The sequence below is a fragment of the Nomascus leucogenys genome, chromosome 12, assembly GCF_006542625.1.
Source record: "Nomascus leucogenys isolate Asia chromosome 12, Asia_NLE_v1, whole genome shotgun sequence".
Lineage (NCBI taxonomy): Eukaryota > Metazoa > Chordata > Mammalia > Primates > Hylobatidae > Nomascus > Nomascus leucogenys.
In genome coordinates this window covers 59697877-59715802 of record NC_044392.1, presented here as the reverse complement: position 1 = coordinate 59715802, position 17926 = coordinate 59697877, and the positions used below count along the sequence as shown (strand labels likewise).

General features: G+C 45.1%; 1 non-coding gene across 1 annotated transcript; it reads left to right on the top strand.

Moving 5' to 3' along the window:
- The first annotated feature begins 17389 nt into the window (after positions 1 to 17389).
- On the top strand, positions 17390 to 17605 carry LOC115837676. Its single transcript, XR_004032743.1, has one exon. It is a non-coding gene; the product is annotated as a small nucleolar RNA U3 (small nucleolar RNA).
- Positions 17606 to 17926: the final 321 nt, after the last annotated feature.

Here is a 17926-nt window from a genome sequence, read left to right as displayed (position 1 = left end):
TGTCAAATATTGATAAGCATTTCCTGAGCACTACCATGCTCCTGACGGTCCACTGGGCACAAGGGAGGGAAGACACGAAAGACATGAGACACAGACCCTTGCCTGAAGGAGCACATAGCAGCCTTTCTGTTGGAAAGAATGCGATGTTACAACACAATTAAGGGAGGAATCAAAGTATGTAGTTAACTACATGTTGATTTTAATACTGTGGGAGGTCAAGATTGAGCTGTTTGGGCTGGAGGGCAAAGAAAGTGGTCATGGAAAATGTGACTGGGTCTAGAGAGACAGTTATAATTTTAAAAGGCAGTGGAGAGGGGGAGGATTCCTGAGAAGGCGGGACCGAGCATGGCTGAGAGCATGACTGACAGCGGACCAGAGAAGAGGCTCCGGCAGGAGGAGATGGTGAGATGCTAGCGTCCCTGTGTTCTCAGGCCAGACTGCCTCATTCTGCTCCTGGCCCCACTGCCTGCTGCTTGTGCTTCCCTTCCCTCTCCACAAGAATGGGGTGGTCATGATGATTATAATAATAAATACTCTAAAAAATATAGGTTAATATAGGGAAAGACCTTTTAACAAGTACCTGGTTTCATTAAATTGTAGCTGTTATCATTCAACATTCCTTGAGTTTCTATTTTGTGGCAGGCAGGCACTATGGTAGGGGATGAAAGAGAAGAGCCTTCCTCTCAAAGATCTCCAGGAAGATGAGAGAGGAAGCCAAGCAATACAATTACATTGCAATTGCATGTGATAAGTATACCACAGAGGAGGACACAGGGTACTCTGAGACTCAAGGCTGGGTCACCTCTGAGCCCACCTGGAAGCATCCCAGGAAGACATCTCAGAGGAGGTGATGGCTATGGAACCCAAAGTGCAAAGAAGTTTCTCAAATGAAGAGGAGAAAGAAAGGGCAATGGAGATCGAGGAACTACCTAGTGCTTGAAGTACCAAATGTCATGGACAGTCGAGAGAAGGGGTTTCAATGTGGAGAGAATTGAGACTGGAGAATGAGGTTGGTGTCTGGTGGGGGCCTTGGGTGTCAGGCTAAGGAGGTAGGACTTGGTAGGCCATGGAGAGTAATTACAGACTCATGAAGGGGAGTGAAGGGGCATGTGGAGATTGCATCTGAGGTGAGGTTCCCTCCCTCCCCGGGCCTGGCTCCTCATCCGTGGTCCGGTGAAGGAGGTGAAGGAGGTGGGAAGAGCCAGCGCATACGCCACACTCTGAGAACTGATGAGCACTCAGACCTGTGTAGTGGATTCACAGTTCCCTCCACTTCCCCAGTCCTCCACCCTGCCTGAATATTTGTATAATCACTGGACCACAGCACTGCAGAGAGGGCCAGGTTAATAGATATACCGGAAACACTGTTAAATCATTTATTCAACTAAATTCATACGCCAGCACTGGTGAACAAGGCAGTCATGCTATCTGCCCTTCCAGAGTTTATAATCTACCTCACAGGCAGGGGGAGACTCCTGAAAAGAGGACAGGAAGGAACCTGTGTAGGCCAGTCTGGCTGCCTCTGTCTTGCAGCCCAGGGAAAGACAGCACCCATCTCTTCTGGCAGAATGGAAGCTGTGTGTGTCTGTGTGCATGCTAGGGCTGGTTGGGGTGGGGCTTGAGGAACCACCCTGTCTTTCATCCTCCCTCACACCCACATGCTGTGGAAGTCTGTCTCCCCTAACAGCCTTCCCATAAAGAGAAATTTTCAAACTTGAAATGGGAACAGGCAGGGACTGGAAGCTGTGAGGAAAGCACGGGTGGGATGGACCAGGAACCCTAGAACAGTCCTAGTCTCCCACAAGACTAGCAGACTAGCAGTGGAGGCTTAGGTAAATATAAACCCTCTTGTTCCTGGGCTAAACAAATCCCACTCCACAAAAGCTTCAAAACCAGCTCTCTGGGCATTGTCCCATGGAAAGCAATGCTTTCTTTGTAAAATCTTTCAATCCGGCTGTCTCTTATCTTGCCATTCCCCCAAGTTCCCACAGACTCCCAGGGAGCCCTCTGTCTGTTCTGATGCAGATTTATCCAACTGGAACCAGCTTAGGTCCAGGAACAACTGGAAAGTCATAGGCTGGAGTGGTTGCTCTCATTTGCCCAAAGAGCAAGTCTTAATATGGGTAGAGCCTGGTGGCAGAACTAGGTTCAGAGTCTAAGTCAACAGAAACTCCCCACAGGCTGTTGCTGGGGGCTGCCGTTGGAGACACCCAGGCTTACCTCTCAGTTGCCCCTAGGTCCTGGCCTGTCGGATCTTAGATCCTTGCTTTCCTAACCTTATGACCACACCTGGGATGTCTCCAGGGGCAATCCTGGCTGGTCCCAGGCTGATATCCTAGTTGGCACCCATGTCCTCCTCCCCCTGCTGCCAAGGACCCTGCACATGAGTCCTAGCTTCAGTATCACCAGGGGAGGATGTGGGGCTGTATAGACCTAAAGGAAGAACCTGAGGCATAATTAATGGAGAGTTTATTTGGGGCCAGGCATAGTGTCTCACACTTGTAATCCCAGGCTTTGGGAGGTCGAGTGTGGGAGGATCACTTGAGGTCAGGAGTTTGAGACCAGCCTGGCCAACATGGTGAAACCCTGTCTCTACCAAAAATACAAAAATCAACTGGGTGTGGTGGCACGCACCTGTAGTCCAGCTACTCAGGAGGCTGAGGTTAGTGGATTGTTTGAGCCCAGGAGTTTGAGGCTGTAGTGAGCTATGATTGTGCCACTGCGCTTCAGCCTGGGCGACAGAGTGAGACTCCGTCTCAAAAAAAAAAGTTTATTTGGGCCAAGGTTGAGGCCTCCAGCCCGGGACACACTTTCAAGTTGCCTTGGGGAGTGCTCTGGAGAACAAAAGAAAGGCTCCAGTGTTTAAAGAAAAAAGGGACAAATCAGGAGGGGGAGATTACAAACGTTGTTGTTCATCAGGAATTCTCATTGGTTTGCAGAAATAAGATTGGCTCGTGATTATCTATACCTTGTGAACTACAGTGTGTATGGCATGTTATGGCCATTTGCCTTCAGTTAGTCTAGCACTTGCATAGCAAGTGACTTCACGACAATTATTTCACTCAAGGGGGAGTGACCTGACAGCCCTTTCATTCCAGTGCCTCTCTGGGCCTGATAAAGGGGTTCATATTCCTCAGATAAAAATGTTCTTTTCTTTTTTTTCCCACAGCTATATGAAAAGTAAAAATAGCATCTACCTCATTTTTTCTTGGAGAAATAAACAAAAAGAAAACACTTACCACACAGAATTATCATGAGATTTAGAGTAGATGATATATATAAAGTGCATATACCTGCTGGTAGCTGTTGGACTCATTCCTCTTCCGGGTAGTCAGATACTCAAATAATTAACAAACATTTTCTGAGTATCTGCTATATATGCCCAGTGTTGTGTTAAGCAACATGGCAAGCTCAACAGAGGTATGTTCTACGTGGTTTTTATTCCCAACTAACCCAGTAATCAGAAAATGGGTATTACGGACTTCCTGTATACCCGGCATCATGCCAGAAACAGTGACAAATTAAAACATGCATGAAGCATGACAAGATTCCCTCCCATGGACTCACTCTGGGGAGATTAAACAAACACACAGAAAAAGTGAAATAACGATATAAGAACAGCTAACAATGCTGAAAGCACAAATACAAGAACCATGCAATGCACACAATCCTCTGCTGAATGGAATGTCTTGTCTAGCAGAATAGAGGAGTCCTCAGGCTAGAAATCTGGAAATCAAGAGGCCATATGGGAGCCTGGAGGCTGAGGGTGGGAGTGGGGATTGCTTGAGCCCAGGAGTTCTAGCCCAGCCTGACAACATAGCAAGACCGTGTCTCTACAAAAAAAAATTTTTAATTAGTTGGGTGTGGTGGTATGTGCCTGTCATCCCAGCTACACAGGAGACAGGTGGGAGGACATTGAGCCCAGTGGTTTGAGGCTGCAGCAAGCTATGATGGTGCCACTGCACTCCAACCCAGGCAACAGCAACACTCTGTCTCTAAATAACTAAAATTAATTAAATAAATAAAAATAAATGAGAATGGTGAGTATTTAAAAAAAAAAAAACACGAGAGAGGCCATATGGAGGGAACATAAAGTGGGAATTCACAACTATGTTACTGGGGTTTTTGTGGTGATGATGGTAGTAATCATGCTTATTCTAGTTTTGGTCAAGAGAAGAGGCTAAAACATGTAGCTTGGATCACACTGTAGAAAAGGTGGAACAATGTGGTAGATCAAATGGCCGTGGGGTCGACCAACTGGATGGGACAACCTACTCCAACCTGCTACCTGGAGCAAGTCACTGAATTTCTCTAAGTCTCATTTGCTACTTCTACCTCCCAAGGTTGTTGTAAAGATTAAATAAGACAGTTCGTATATCTCAGTAAGCCTAGCATCTGGCACTTAGGTATCAATATATGAGCTTTTATTATTATTAATAAAATAAAGTCATAGTCTCCTTTTTTGCTCTTTACGTTAGGCATGCAACCCATCCTAAACCTTGTAAGTCTTTTTTGCTGAGAAAGACGGGGCTACTGCTACAGTTGTGAATTATGTTTTTAGAATTAGTTTTCACGTTTTATTTGCTAATTTATTTGGTCTGGAAATACACAATTTCAACCATTCAAGGGAGAAAAGCCCTGAGTGTTTCATTTATCTCAAACCCAATGTCTGCTGTCCACCATAAGAGACAACCTTGTCCAACTGGCCCTATTTTGTTGTTTTTGTTGTTCTGTTTTGTTTTGTTTTAGGTTTTAGCAGCCTGAAGCCATGGTTTTTAGTTTCTGTCTCTAGTAATAAGCAGAAAAGAGGGATGAGGAAGGAGATTTACTGGTCCAACCAGAAACAGAAACTAAGAACCCATGACTGTATTCTCTCCCTTGGACACCCTAAAGCTTCTGGGTAGATAGGCACCGCACCCTGGGCCTGCAGGATGGTCTGGTACAGTGTGGTCTGGTGCCTGAGAAGGCAGGTATGGCTGCCTTCTTAGCCCAGTTAGTCTCAGCCTGGGACCCCCTGGCTCTGGGCATGTAGATTTTGGTCTTTCTATTGTTTTCTCCTGGCAAGACAGCAAATCAGAGGGGCTCAAAGAACTCAAGGCAGTTTTCCATTGTCCATAATAGGTGGGAATGGGATTAGCAAGAATACGTAAAATCCACACTCCACCTGCTTCTTAAACAAATCCTTTACTGTAATCACCCACAGGCTCTAACATTGATTGATCTTATGTCCTCTGCCTTGTCCTCCTCTGGTGGGTGTATTAATGATGAGAGCCTAAAGGCAGCTGGCAAAGAGAAGGCTAGAGACAGAGTGAAGAAGGGGAAGAAGATCTACAAATTGAACCATTAGTCTGAATAATTGAGAGCTGACTCTGTTTGAAATTTGACTTTTGTAATGGTTCGGCCAGAGCTGGGGCCCAAGAGGCTCCATTCTAGCCTCATGATAACAACCATGGGGCCAAAAGCCAGGCCTGCACAGTGCTTTTCTGAATGGAACAGCTGCTGCTATCAATACCCAAAGGAAGGTGTCTCCTGGGGCCAGTAGCCCCTAAGCAGATTTTCAGCCATGTTATTATGAGTAGGGAAAGGCTCTGAGGCCAGGCCCATGTAGCCTGGAAGGACAATGGCTTATACCAATTGGGGTTGCCATCACAAGAAGGAACATGTTAACTGGGCCCCTGGCTTAAAGGCCCTGAATTTTGGAGCTTGGGAGGATTTTGCAGCTTCCTTTGTTTTTCCTTCAATCTTACATGAGAGAGTTTCATGGAATTAAGATCAAGGCAGGGATGGTATTTGCCACAGGTAGCGACTTGCCATCTCTTGGCCAGGTTGGCACCGAGCCCCCATTGTGAGTGAACCGTAGGCTGGGTCACATTCACTTTGCATTCGTGCGGGTAGCAAGTTGGGTCTATCTGAACACACAATCTGCAAATTCACCAGCAAAGGAGTTGTTTACTGTACTTCTTTAGTGTGTGGGGTCAACTCATTGACCCAGAAGGAGGCCGTCAGAGGTTTGCAGGAGACAGACTGGGACTCTATCTAAGCTGATTTTCCCTGGCAAATGACTGAATCCATCCACACTCCAGTTTCCCCTTCTATAAAAAAAAAGGGGGCAAAAATATTTGCCACTCAGAATTATTAGGAGGAATATAGGTAATTGAAATTCTTACAATGTCAAGCATGACAGTCAATAAACTTGTCTTCCCCTTATATACCCAGTGGTAGCTGCATTTGCAGTCTCCTGACAGGGGAGACTGTTCTCTTCCAAAGCAGAGTCCCCCGGCAGGAGCTACTGTTGGCATAAAACCATCTGTTGAATTGTACTGTTGTTGCATGGAAGGCAAGAGGACTCCTAATGTTTGATGTCTTTGGGGCTTTTGCCTTGAAGGACAATGGGGATACACCTTTGCCTCGGAAAACGAGTGACTCAAGTACAAGGCAGGTAAAACCATGGAAAGCAACAAAAGATCATGGGGACCCTTAGGCTGCTGTGAAGACCATACCATGAAAATCGAGATAAGCTGGTGCTTTCCTCAGTCAGCAGGAACACCCAGTCAAACAGAGCACCTGGCCCCCGCCCAGTGAATGAAGAGTGGTTGATTCATGAAGAGCCTGGAATGGAGAGAGCACCTGTCAGAAGAAGTGATGGGGCATGAGTATGTGTACCAGGTTCAGAGTTCGGGCTCCTTCAGTCCAACTGACCAATAGGAGAAAACGCTGAAAAGAGACGGTGATTCAGGGCTGGCAGTGAGGAAGTCCCCAACTTTATCAATGTACCTGAATTATTGTTTAGTTCTTCCTGTCTTTGGCTTTTCATAGTTGTGGTCCTCAGCCAAGAAGAGGCAGAGGAAATGGAACAGAGGGTGTTCCTGAGAAATATGGGGGAGGAAGTTATTGTCAACCGGTGCCCCCGCCTGCAATTATTGTGGTGTTGGCGTTCCTCATACTTCCTAGTGCCATCCCCACCACTCATTGTGCTGGCTTGGAGGCACTCAGTTCAGAGTCTTCAAACCCTCCTCCTCGGCCTTGGCCAGGCTGTCTGTCTCCTCAGGGCAGCCAAAGAAGATGAGCTCATTTCCAGAACCCAAGAGGTGGCTCTGACCCTATCTTCCCAGTTATTGCTGAAGTTGGGTGGCTGAAACCAGGCAGGGCATCATGCTGGCACCAGGCCAGCCTTGCATCAGGCAAATCTGCTGACTCATCTCTCTCTTCTAAACAAGCTCTGAGAGTTGGCATGCAGGAAGCAGCACCGAGGAGTCTGATGGCGTGGGCCACCTGGCAGGGACTGACCAAGGGGAGGCGGGGAGCAGCAGCCACCTGCCACCCCAATCCCACATTCCTCTAATAGCACCAGGGACAGAAAATATGTGCCTACCCAAGAATTTCAGGGCCACAAGTAGAAACAAGTATATCATAACAGGGAAGTTTGCAACAGAGAAATATGCTTTGCCCGAGAAAAGTGGATAACTTGACTTGAATAATCTTCAAAAATTATGTTTGGTGTTTGAAAAAGCTTAGTGGATTCTTTACAAAGAGCTACACATTAATATTTGGAAATAAAAGACATACAAAGAATAAAACAAAAAAAATGGCCCATAATCTCCTCTCCCCCAACCTCAGATAATTGTAGAAGTACTTGATTAGATAATATATATGTACAAAATAAAAAGTGAAAGCTCCCATCGCCTGACTTACCCCTCTCCTAAACGCACATTTTTAAGTGCCTTTTCTTTCCTTCCCATGAGAAAATAATGTGTGTATAACCCTACATTTCCATTTGTCCTTAAACATCTTTAGTGTACCAAAACCACCTCAGGTTTGCACAACTTCATGGAACACCACCCACATTGTACTTTAGGGTGTCTTGAACAGGGGCAATATTCCCATAGCACACAGTGTGAATGGTGCCCACCAGAGCCGCACAATGTGGTAGGAGTGCTGTTTCCACATCATAGTATATCCTGGAGCTCTTTTCGGATCAATACATATGGATCTATCTCATTTTCTTTTAAACTTTTGGCTTCATAGATTCTATCATTTGGATGTACCATCATTTCTTCAACAAGTCCCCTGTGGGTAGACAATTCATTTCCTCCTTCCTCAATTGTAAGAACACTCCAATTAGCATCCTTGTACAGATATATTAGCAAACTCTTGTAAATGTCTGTTGAATAAAGTCTTACCATTGGGATTCTTAAGTACGTACATCTTAATTTTATAGACATTGCCTAATCAATAACTTCATTTTAAAGAACAGCTACTCCAAGGAACAAAACAGTTTCCCTGACTTAATTCCTCCCTTAAAGGAAGGTGAAAAGGATTTATCTGACATTGTAACAGAATCCCTTTATGACCAAAAACAAGATTAACTGTGTATGCCTACAGACTGGGTGAATAAGAGAGAGGTGAATTGGATGAGGAAGAATAAAGAAAATTCTTTAGAATTGACAAAGGGCTGCCATCTTAACCACTGATATGAAGAAAGGTAGACAAAGGGGCTTAAAAGGCCTCTTATTCTCTGTAACTTGGTTGTTCACCCTAGAGGGACTTTGTCGTTCATGACTTAGTGACATGTTGCATCTACACCTTTGCATCTATACCTATATACTTTGCATCGTACCTCAGTGAGAGCCACCAAGCAGCTCAGAAAAGAAATAGAGGTTTAACTATGGGCTCTATGCTTTTACTGTATGTGCTAGGATTTTCTCAGGTTTCATTATTAAATGTGTGTTTCACTTACCTACTGTAGCTCTACAATAAAGCAACATTATCTCTCATCCTTCTGTGGGTTGACTGGACTCAGCTGGGTGGTTCTCACTTGGGGTATCCCGTGTCATTGCAGTCATATGCGGGCTCTTGTTCTACTGGAATTGCCCAAAGTAATTTGTAATTTTCCCCCAGCCTCCTGTAGCTATTATTCTCCTGAAGAGAGGAGGATGGAGGATTGGCCATTAGTGTTTGGGTCACAAGAGACATACCTAACTCAAACTGACTTAAAGGAAAAGGTGAATTTACTGGCTTAGGTAACTTCAGGAATACTTCAGGAGTACCTGGATCTAGCTGTTAAAATAATCTTATTACGAATTTGTTTCTTTCCGTCTCTCAAATTATTTTTTTCCTCTATTAGATTCTTTCTCAAATAATGCCACCAAGTGCTCCAGGCTTAAGATTAACAACCTTGGGAAAAAGAAAACATCTCTCCCAGTGGCCTCAGCATCATCCTGAAGCTTTTATTGGACTGAGTGGGTCACGTGTATATCTCTGAACAAATCTTCATGGCCAGGAGAAGGGGATGAACTGGCCAAGCCTGGGCATTTGGCCAACCTCTGGGTCTGGGAGGTGGAATCAGCTTCCCCCTAATTGTATCAACTGATATTGAGGGTGAATTACTTAGTAAAATGAATGTGGAAGAAGGGAGACTGTAGGCAAAGAAGAAAGATGTCTACCTATAAGGTCCTTACCTGGGACTGTTGTGACAATGCTTGGGAACAAGTCACGCTTTGGGTGAACCTGTGGTTCAATTGGCTTTTGAATCCTCGGCTGTGATTAGGAGAACACTGAGACTTTTTCACCTTTGACAGTGGTCAGTAGATATGTAGACTCATGGAATCATTCAATGGCTGAGACCCTGAGGACCACTGACTCCAATCCCCCACCTAGTGGTTGAGTCCCTTCCACAGCTCCTCTGCAAACACTTAGAAATGCTTAGTGGCAAGATGTTTGCTCACTGCCTTCGAAAGCAATCTCTTCCATTATTAGGCATCTCTATGTGTTTTTAAAGTTATTATAAAGTAAAGTAAATACTAACCCTCTAAAACTGACTCCTACATGTTAGACACTGGGCTATGCACTTTACGTGTCTTATTTCAACTTCATTTTACGATATTCCTGTGAAAAGAGTTACTGTTATTAGCCCTACTTTACAGAAGAGGAAACTAAGAGCAGGAGAAATTAAGTAACTCGGGTATTTTGAGGACAAAAATCTGCATGGTATACCTCTGCATTGTGAAGTCCTGCCATTCTGTAATTTTTACCCATTGATCTTATACTTTGGCCTTTTGGAGTTATTTGGATAATTCTTCAAATAATTTCAAACAGCTATGACATATCTCCTAGGACTTCAGTCTTCTAAGGTCAGCATCCATATACCTTCTTACATCCTGACTGTAAAGCGGTTACAGAGATTTCACCAGATGCCCTTCTCTGGGCATGCAGAAGTATGCCTCTTAAAATGTGCTTAAAACCAACTCTGGGCCAGGCGGGTGCCTCACGCCTGTAACCCTAGCACTTTGGGAGGCCAAGGCAGGTGGATTGCCTGAGCTCAGGAGTTCCAGACCAGCCTGGACAACACAGTGAAATCCCACCTCTATTAAAATGCAAAAAAATTAGCTGGGCATGCTGGCGTGCATCTGTAATCCCAGTTACTTGGGAGGCTGAGCCAGGAGAATTACTTGAACCCAGGAGGCAGAGTTTGCAGTGAGCCGAGATCGCACCACTGCACTCCAGCCTGGGTGACAGAGTAAGACTCCGTCTCAAAAAACAAAAGGGATCTAACCAGTGTAAAATATTATGGGATGTCTTCACTGTGGGTATATAAAACTATCAGCACAACTCGGACTGCATTTGGTTCTTAAGGAGTCACATTCCACTGACAACTCAGGTTGAGGTTGGAGCCATCTTCCAGGCTAAGGTCTTCATCCATGTCTGTTGAGTCTCTCCCAGGTTATAACAGAATAGTTAACTTTTTGAGCCTCTGGAGCAGGACTTTACCTTTATCCTTGTTAAATTTCACGCTGTTCATTTTATTTTATTGCCCAATTACTGGGAATTTTTATTATATCTTTCTATACCCCAGTTATCTCTCCCAGGGTAGGGCATCTTCAAATTTGACAGGCATGTATTTGTCAAGTCAGAGACTTAAAAAAAAATGGACAAAACACGAACAGGAATAGAAAATGCCACTGGAGGCCTTCTGGACTGAGCCTTCTTAGTTAACAAATCCCACCAAACTATACTATCACTCCACCCTCAGTTCTCCAATTCTACAACAATTTATGCGAGATTTTGTCAAATACTGTGACAGATTTCTCATAAACCTTGTCCAAAGATCTATTAATCTGTTAAAATATTTCAGGGGAAGAGGTTAGTTTGTTATTCTTTTATTCATTAAATTATCTAGTATTTATTGAGCATTGGCTCTGCCATTTCTTAGCTGAAAGTCCCTGGACCAGTTATTTAAATCACCAATGCCTTAATTATCTTATCTGTAAAATGGAGATAATAACCTCCCATGCCTTACATAGCTGATGTTGAAATTAAATTAGATAATAAACCTAAGTTACTTAGAATGGTTCCTGGCAGGTGATAAATGCTCAGTAAATATAAACTGTGAACCCTAATTGAACTAGTTAGTGCTTATTTTTCTCAGTTAACACTACTTTCCCTCCTTTTCTAGTTCCTGGGTCCAAACCTCCTCCAGTGTTTATGTATTTTTAAATTGATACACAATATCTGTACATATTTATGGAATACATGTGATATTTTCATACATGAATACAATGTGTAATGATCAAATCAGGGTCATTAGGATATCCATCACCTCAAACATAAATCACTTCTTTGTGTTGGGAACATTTCAAGGCCTCTCTTCTAGCTATTTTGAAATCTTGTTAGTTATAGTTGCCCTACTATACTGTCAAAGCTAGAGCTTTTTTTTTTTTTTTTTTGAGACAGAGTCCCACTCTGTCACCCATGCTGTAGTGCAGTGGCGCAATCTCAGCTCACTGCAACCTCTACCTCCCAGGCTCAGGTGATCCTCCCACCTCACCCTCCCGAGTAACTGGGACTACAAGCACACACCACCATGCCCAGCTGATTTTTGTATTTTTTGTAGAAACAGGGGTTTCACCATGTTGCCCAGGCTGATCTCGAACTCCAGGGCTCAAGTAGTCCTCCTGCCTTGGTCTCCCGAAGTCCTGGGATTAGAGGCGCGAGCCACTGTGCTTGGCCTGCAGAACTTATTAGTCTGATCTAACTGTACTTTTGTACCCAATAACCGACCTCTCTTCTCCCCACCCCCAACCTCTAGTAACCACCACTCTACTCCCCACCTCCATGAGATGAAGGGTTTCTTTCAGCTCTCACACATTTTGTTCTCCTTTGACGTCTCCTGATGACTGCTGGCAGGTGCACCCCTCTCCAGCTATGCAAGGCTCCCTCAGGATCATCACCAGTTCACATGAGGATCTAGAGCCTTCTCTTTGCCTTCCCCACTTTGGTTATTTGTGGTTTTAGCATTTTGATGGCATTTTTTGGGCTTCCCTGCCATCCCTTCTGTCAGGTTGTAAAGCTCTTCGTGGCAGGTGCCTGCAGCCAGCCCCCTGAAAGATGAGTGACAGCTGCCGGTAGCCGGCCTGCTACAGGGAGGCACTGTGTAATCTGCCTTTGTTGGCCTAGGCCTGTTGTCAGCCAGCCCGGGGGTGATTGCACTGAGATTTCATAAGAGGGAAACATAACTTTCTCCTCTCTCTCTCTCTCTCCCCTCCATCCCCATCCCTCTGTCCCTCTCTCCCTCTCTCTCTCTAGTATTAGGATTCACTGGGTTCTTTCCCCACCTCTTCCCTTGCAAAGTTTTTTCATATAAATGGATTCAGTATCTGAGCATTTTCCCTCTCCAAATTCCCTAATCCCCAATACACATACCTTTCTCCAGACATAACAATGTGTGTAATTATGTCATCCAAAAAAAGAGAAAGGGCCATGTGCAGTGGCTCATGCCTGTAATCCCAGTAATTTGGGAGGCTGAGGCAGGTGGATCACTTGAGCCTAAAAGTTCGAGACCAGCCTGGGCAACATGATGAAACTCTGTCCCTATAAAGAATACAAAAATTAGCCAGGTGTGGTGGCATGCACCTGTGGTCCTAGCTACTTGGGAGGCTGAAGTTGAAGAATCGCTTGGGCACAGGAGATCAAAGCTGCAGTGAGCCAAGATTGTGCCACTGCACTCCTGGTCGTGCGACAGAGTGACAGACTGTCTCTGAAGAAGGAGAATGAGAATGAGGAGGAGGAGAAGGAGGAGGAGGAGGAGAAGGAGGAAGAGAAGGAGAAGAAGAAGGAGAAGGAGAAGAAGAATAACAACAAGAAGAAGAACAACAATAAGAAGAAGGACGAGGAGGAGGAAGAGGAGATTCCTTTCTTCTCCCATCTCCTCACTCCTCCATACTTTTAAGGCCACCTCAGGGTCACCATAATACCCAACTCTAGGGGAAACCATTTGTATGGTTTGCATGATAAACGGTGACCTTCTTGAATTGTGCAACACAGCAGCACAGCCTGACTCTCTATGGCTGGATCATCCTGCTCTCCATCCCATCTCTTCTTGCAGGCTCTTAATTCTTGATAGATGAAAATGTTGCTGGCTTGGAACATCACACTAAAGTACTAGATACGGGTGGGTTGTTAGGGGGACAAAAACATCTTGCTGACACAGAGGATACTGTCTGAAGAAGACAGCACTCAGGAATGCCTAGTGATTGACATGATGCTCGGGCTGGCAAGAGGGGGCCCAGGTGTGCCTCATAGTGTGCTTGTGTGGCATTCACCACGGAGGAAAGGCAGCCAGCACTCACTGAGGACCCACATCAGCCCAGGCCTATACCTGAGCTTTCTCATGCTCTCTCACTTACTCTTCAATAGGCCCCATAGAGATGAGGACACAAAGGCTCAGAGAGATTTGGCCAGCCCCCAGAGTTGGTGAGTTGCAGAGGTAGGAGTCAAATCCAGGCTGTGTGGCTCCTACCCTCCACATGACAAGGCTACCCAGGAGGAGAAATATAGAAAAAACAAAAACAGAAATAACTATAAATAGGGTTGATGCTTTCTTTCTTTCTTTGTTTCTTTCTCTTTCTTTTTTCTTTCTTTCTTTTTCTTTCTTTCTTTTCTTTCTTTCTTTTTCTTCTTCTTTTCTTTCTTCTTTCTTTCTTTCATAGAGAAGAGGCAGTTTTTTTTTTTTTTTTGACAGTCTTGCTCTGTTGCCGAGGCTGGAGTGCAGTGACACAATCTTGGCTCACTGCAGCCTCCGCCTCCCAGGTTCAAGGGATTCTCCTGCCTCAGCCTCCCAAGTAGCTGGGATTACATGTACGCGGCACCACACTCTGCTAATTTTCAAAAAATTATTTTTAGTAGAGATGAATTTCACCATGCTGGCCAGGCTGGTCTTGAACTTCTGACCTCAAGTGATCTGCCCACCTCAGCCTCCCAAAGTGCTGGGATTACAAGCATAAGTCACTGTGCCCAGCTGAAGAGCCAGATTTAAAACAAATTTTGTGTGTGTGTATTAGGTCCCTAGAGATGCAGTAATGAATTACCACAAACTGGGAGGCTGGAAACAACAGCAATGTATCCCCTCACATTCTGGAGGCTAGAAACTCAAAATGAAGGACTGTGCTCCCTCTGAAGCCTCCAGGGAAGAATGCTCCTTGCCTCTCACTAGCTTCTAGTGGCTCCAATAATTCTTGCCATTTCTGAGCTTGCAGCTGCATCACTCCAATCTCTGCCTTCATTGTCACGCGGCCTTCTTCCCGGTGTGTTTCCCCATGTGTCCTCTCCTTTTCTTGTAAAGACACCATTGGATTTAGGTCCCTCTCTAATCTAGTATAATCTCATCTTAACTGATGTCATCTGCAACTACCCTATTTCCAAATAAGGTCACATTTGAGGTTTTGGGTGGTCATGAATTTTGGGGGGACATATTCAACCCACCACACCTTGCTTCCCAATTCTGCTCTGAGCCAGCCCAGGCTAGATTCTAAGGCCCAGCACTGCCTCACTTTCAGATTTGATTCCTGTAGAAATATCAGCTCAGTAGCAGTCCATCCCAGTCTACAGATGTATTTTATAAATTTATAAATTGAGCCATGTGATAGGAAAACATTATTAAGGGAATGGAGGTCTCTCAGGGCTTGAATTTCTGAAAGTGCTTCTTGATGCCAGCAGCCTTAACCCCTCAGCATGTAGAAGCAACAGATGGTCTTTCTTGCTCAGGAGCTGGCCCTTACCACCTGCCATTATGTCTCCAATCTGGACATCCCTGTAATGGTGTCGATGCCAACCATGTCCCTAAGGTGCCTCATGGCGTGCTTGTGTGGCACTCATCCTGGAGGAAGATGATGGTCTGAGCATCTTCATCCTGGCCATCACCCAGGCAGGCCCTGCCTGAATAGTAACATTACAGTGATGAGACATTTCTTGCCATTGTAGGTGGCCTGGATGTCAACTCAGGGTGTGCTGACACCTAGGCCAGTGTTCTTGGAGTTCATGCCAGTGCGCTCTTGTCCTGATGCTCCATCTGATTGTCTACAGACTTCTTTGCTGCCTTCTAATTCCGGGAATCCTGCACGCCAACAGTCAGCTCTGCCACACTCCTGCCTCCCTGCACAATGAAGGTATGCACCTACACCTAGCTCTTCACCTACGCCCACTGCTCGCCTCTCCTCTTGGGCATTTCCATTTGCCACTCTCGCCACCTCCTGTTTGGGCCTCCAGGGGCTGCCTGTTCATCACACCTGGCCATCATGACTTTCCCTAGCCATTCCCAGGCGAAGATGCCACCCACCGCAGTCCCATGCTGGAGATGCCAGGATAAAAGCGGCAATGGAGTGGACCCAGAGAACTCTGCTCTTCCCCAGCCCAGAAGCTACCGAGCAACAGTGAGTGGAAGCCCCTGGCTGCATAGGTGGAGGCCAGGTAGACCACTCCTCACCCCATCCCAAAGAACAGGAAATGAACTGTGAGGCCCCTAGGCCCAGCCAGGGAGGAATGCTGCACATAGGCCTGTGGTATGTATGCAGCCACACAAGTTTCTTTCAGAAGGACAGGCTGGGAACAGGGGTGGCAGTCAATGCAATCTTCTCATAATTCCCAAGTGTTTTGCTAGAACAAAGAGCTAACCTCCAGCCTCAAGTCTCTCTGCAGGGCACTTGGTTCCTTCTCACTGCAGAATCAGCAGCCCTGGAATCTGCCCAGGCTCCTCTCTTCAGCCACCTACTTTTATTTTTCTCTGTGGTACTTCCATCTGCTGATGTTGCCTGACTTGTAATGTGCCATAAAACAGATTTGATGATTTGTTTATTGTCTATCTTCCCGCTAGGATATATGCTCCTAGAAGGTGGGGCTCCTGCCCCAAAGCCTAGAACAGTGCCTGTCCAAGCTAAAGTGGCACTTAGGCAAAATCATTGAACGAATGCATGAGTGGGAAGCAGCCCAGTCCTGTCAAATGAGCTGGAAGAGACAGACTTCAGAGACAGTCTCATCTTTTTCTCTGTTAACATAAATAGCAAACAAAGAGAGTCTCTTTAAAAGAAAAAGACATTTACCTGGGAATAGAGCAGTGTATTGGGAATATGCATATCATAGTAAACTATGTACATGTTCAGGGAGATAAAGGAAGACAGATTTTTAAAGAAAGAAAGAGAAGGATTACATATTTGTTTTGACATAATTATCCTTGGCTCCAAAGATCAATAACAAGGATGATGCCAGTCTAGGCTTGGACAGGCAGTGGCTGGGCAGATGTCTTCGCAGAAGTCCTTTTTGTGTAAGGCTGCAATGGCCTTTGTACAAAGTCATGGTTTTTACAGAGTCTTGTGTGACAGTTTTTGTTATCAGGCATACATGTATGAGAACTCTTTCTTCATGGCCTTTCCCAGCTCCGTTTGTCAGAGTTCTTTCTTTCTTTTTTTAACATTAGTGACTCCATTTTGATTTTGACAACTTTCACAACCCTAATTTTTCCTGGAAGGAAACTGGGAGCAGTCCAGAGATTCTAAATAACTCCTCGGATTTGACACTGGAACTGGGTTTTGCATTTTTTCAAGAAACTTAAGACATGTTACCCCATTTGCCCTTCCCACACACTCTGAGGAATGTGATGATGGTGGGAGCAGAAGCTTAGAGAGGCTAAGTTGCTCAGATGACACAGCCAAAATTTAAGCACAGATTTGTGTGACTCCAAAACTACGGCTTTTTAACAATCAGGTTGGGGATAACAAATACATTTCATTTCAAGAGCCAAGTGCAGTTAACTGGGATGTGACCGAGGGCCACCATTTTGAGGAGTCTGAAGCTCCTCAGGTTCAGTAGATAAGAGTGCATGATTGATTAGCAATGTCTGCCATGGGCACAGGGTGGGGAATGACAGTGTTCTGCCATCCCTGCCACTAGGCAATGATGCAATATTAGGTCCCTTATCTTAGACTCTTTGTCCCTCACCATACTGCTTCTGAGGCCAATATTCCTATGGTTCCTGCCTCAGCAATGAGAAGCCTATGACAAAGCTACCAAACACTGTAAAGTTGGAGGTGAGCAGAGCATGATTTCATTAGTAAGAAATGGAAAGACTATACTTTCAGGGATCATTTATATGATTTGTGGCTACAGAAGTTTCTCAGCGTGAGAAGCCCCAGAAGCCACGAGGAGGAGACGCAGCATTCTCTGTGGCACGTGAGGCCAGCTCTTGGCATTACTTCACTACAACTGCATTTGCCACTGATGATCATTCTTCTCTCATCTCAGGGAGAGTAGAAGGGAGAGAGGATGCAGGCTGAGTGATTCCTGTTTCAACATTTAAAAAGAAGAAAGAAAGAAACTGAATGCACATTTGGTCATTCCAGAATCCTTTGCCCATGACACAGGGCTTAGTATCACCTTTGTGTAGGAAGGACACCAATATGTTAAGTGTAGGGGAACAGATAATCCAAAATTATTTATATCTGTTTTTGGAAGCATCACATGACCTAGGGTGGCAGAGTTATCTCAATAACTATGTTTACTTGGGGTTATGTTATCCTCTCAGAGTTCACACTAAGAGCAGGGAAGACAGCCTTGACATGTGCTTTGTAATGGTGGGACTGAAGACAGCAGCTGAAGGAAA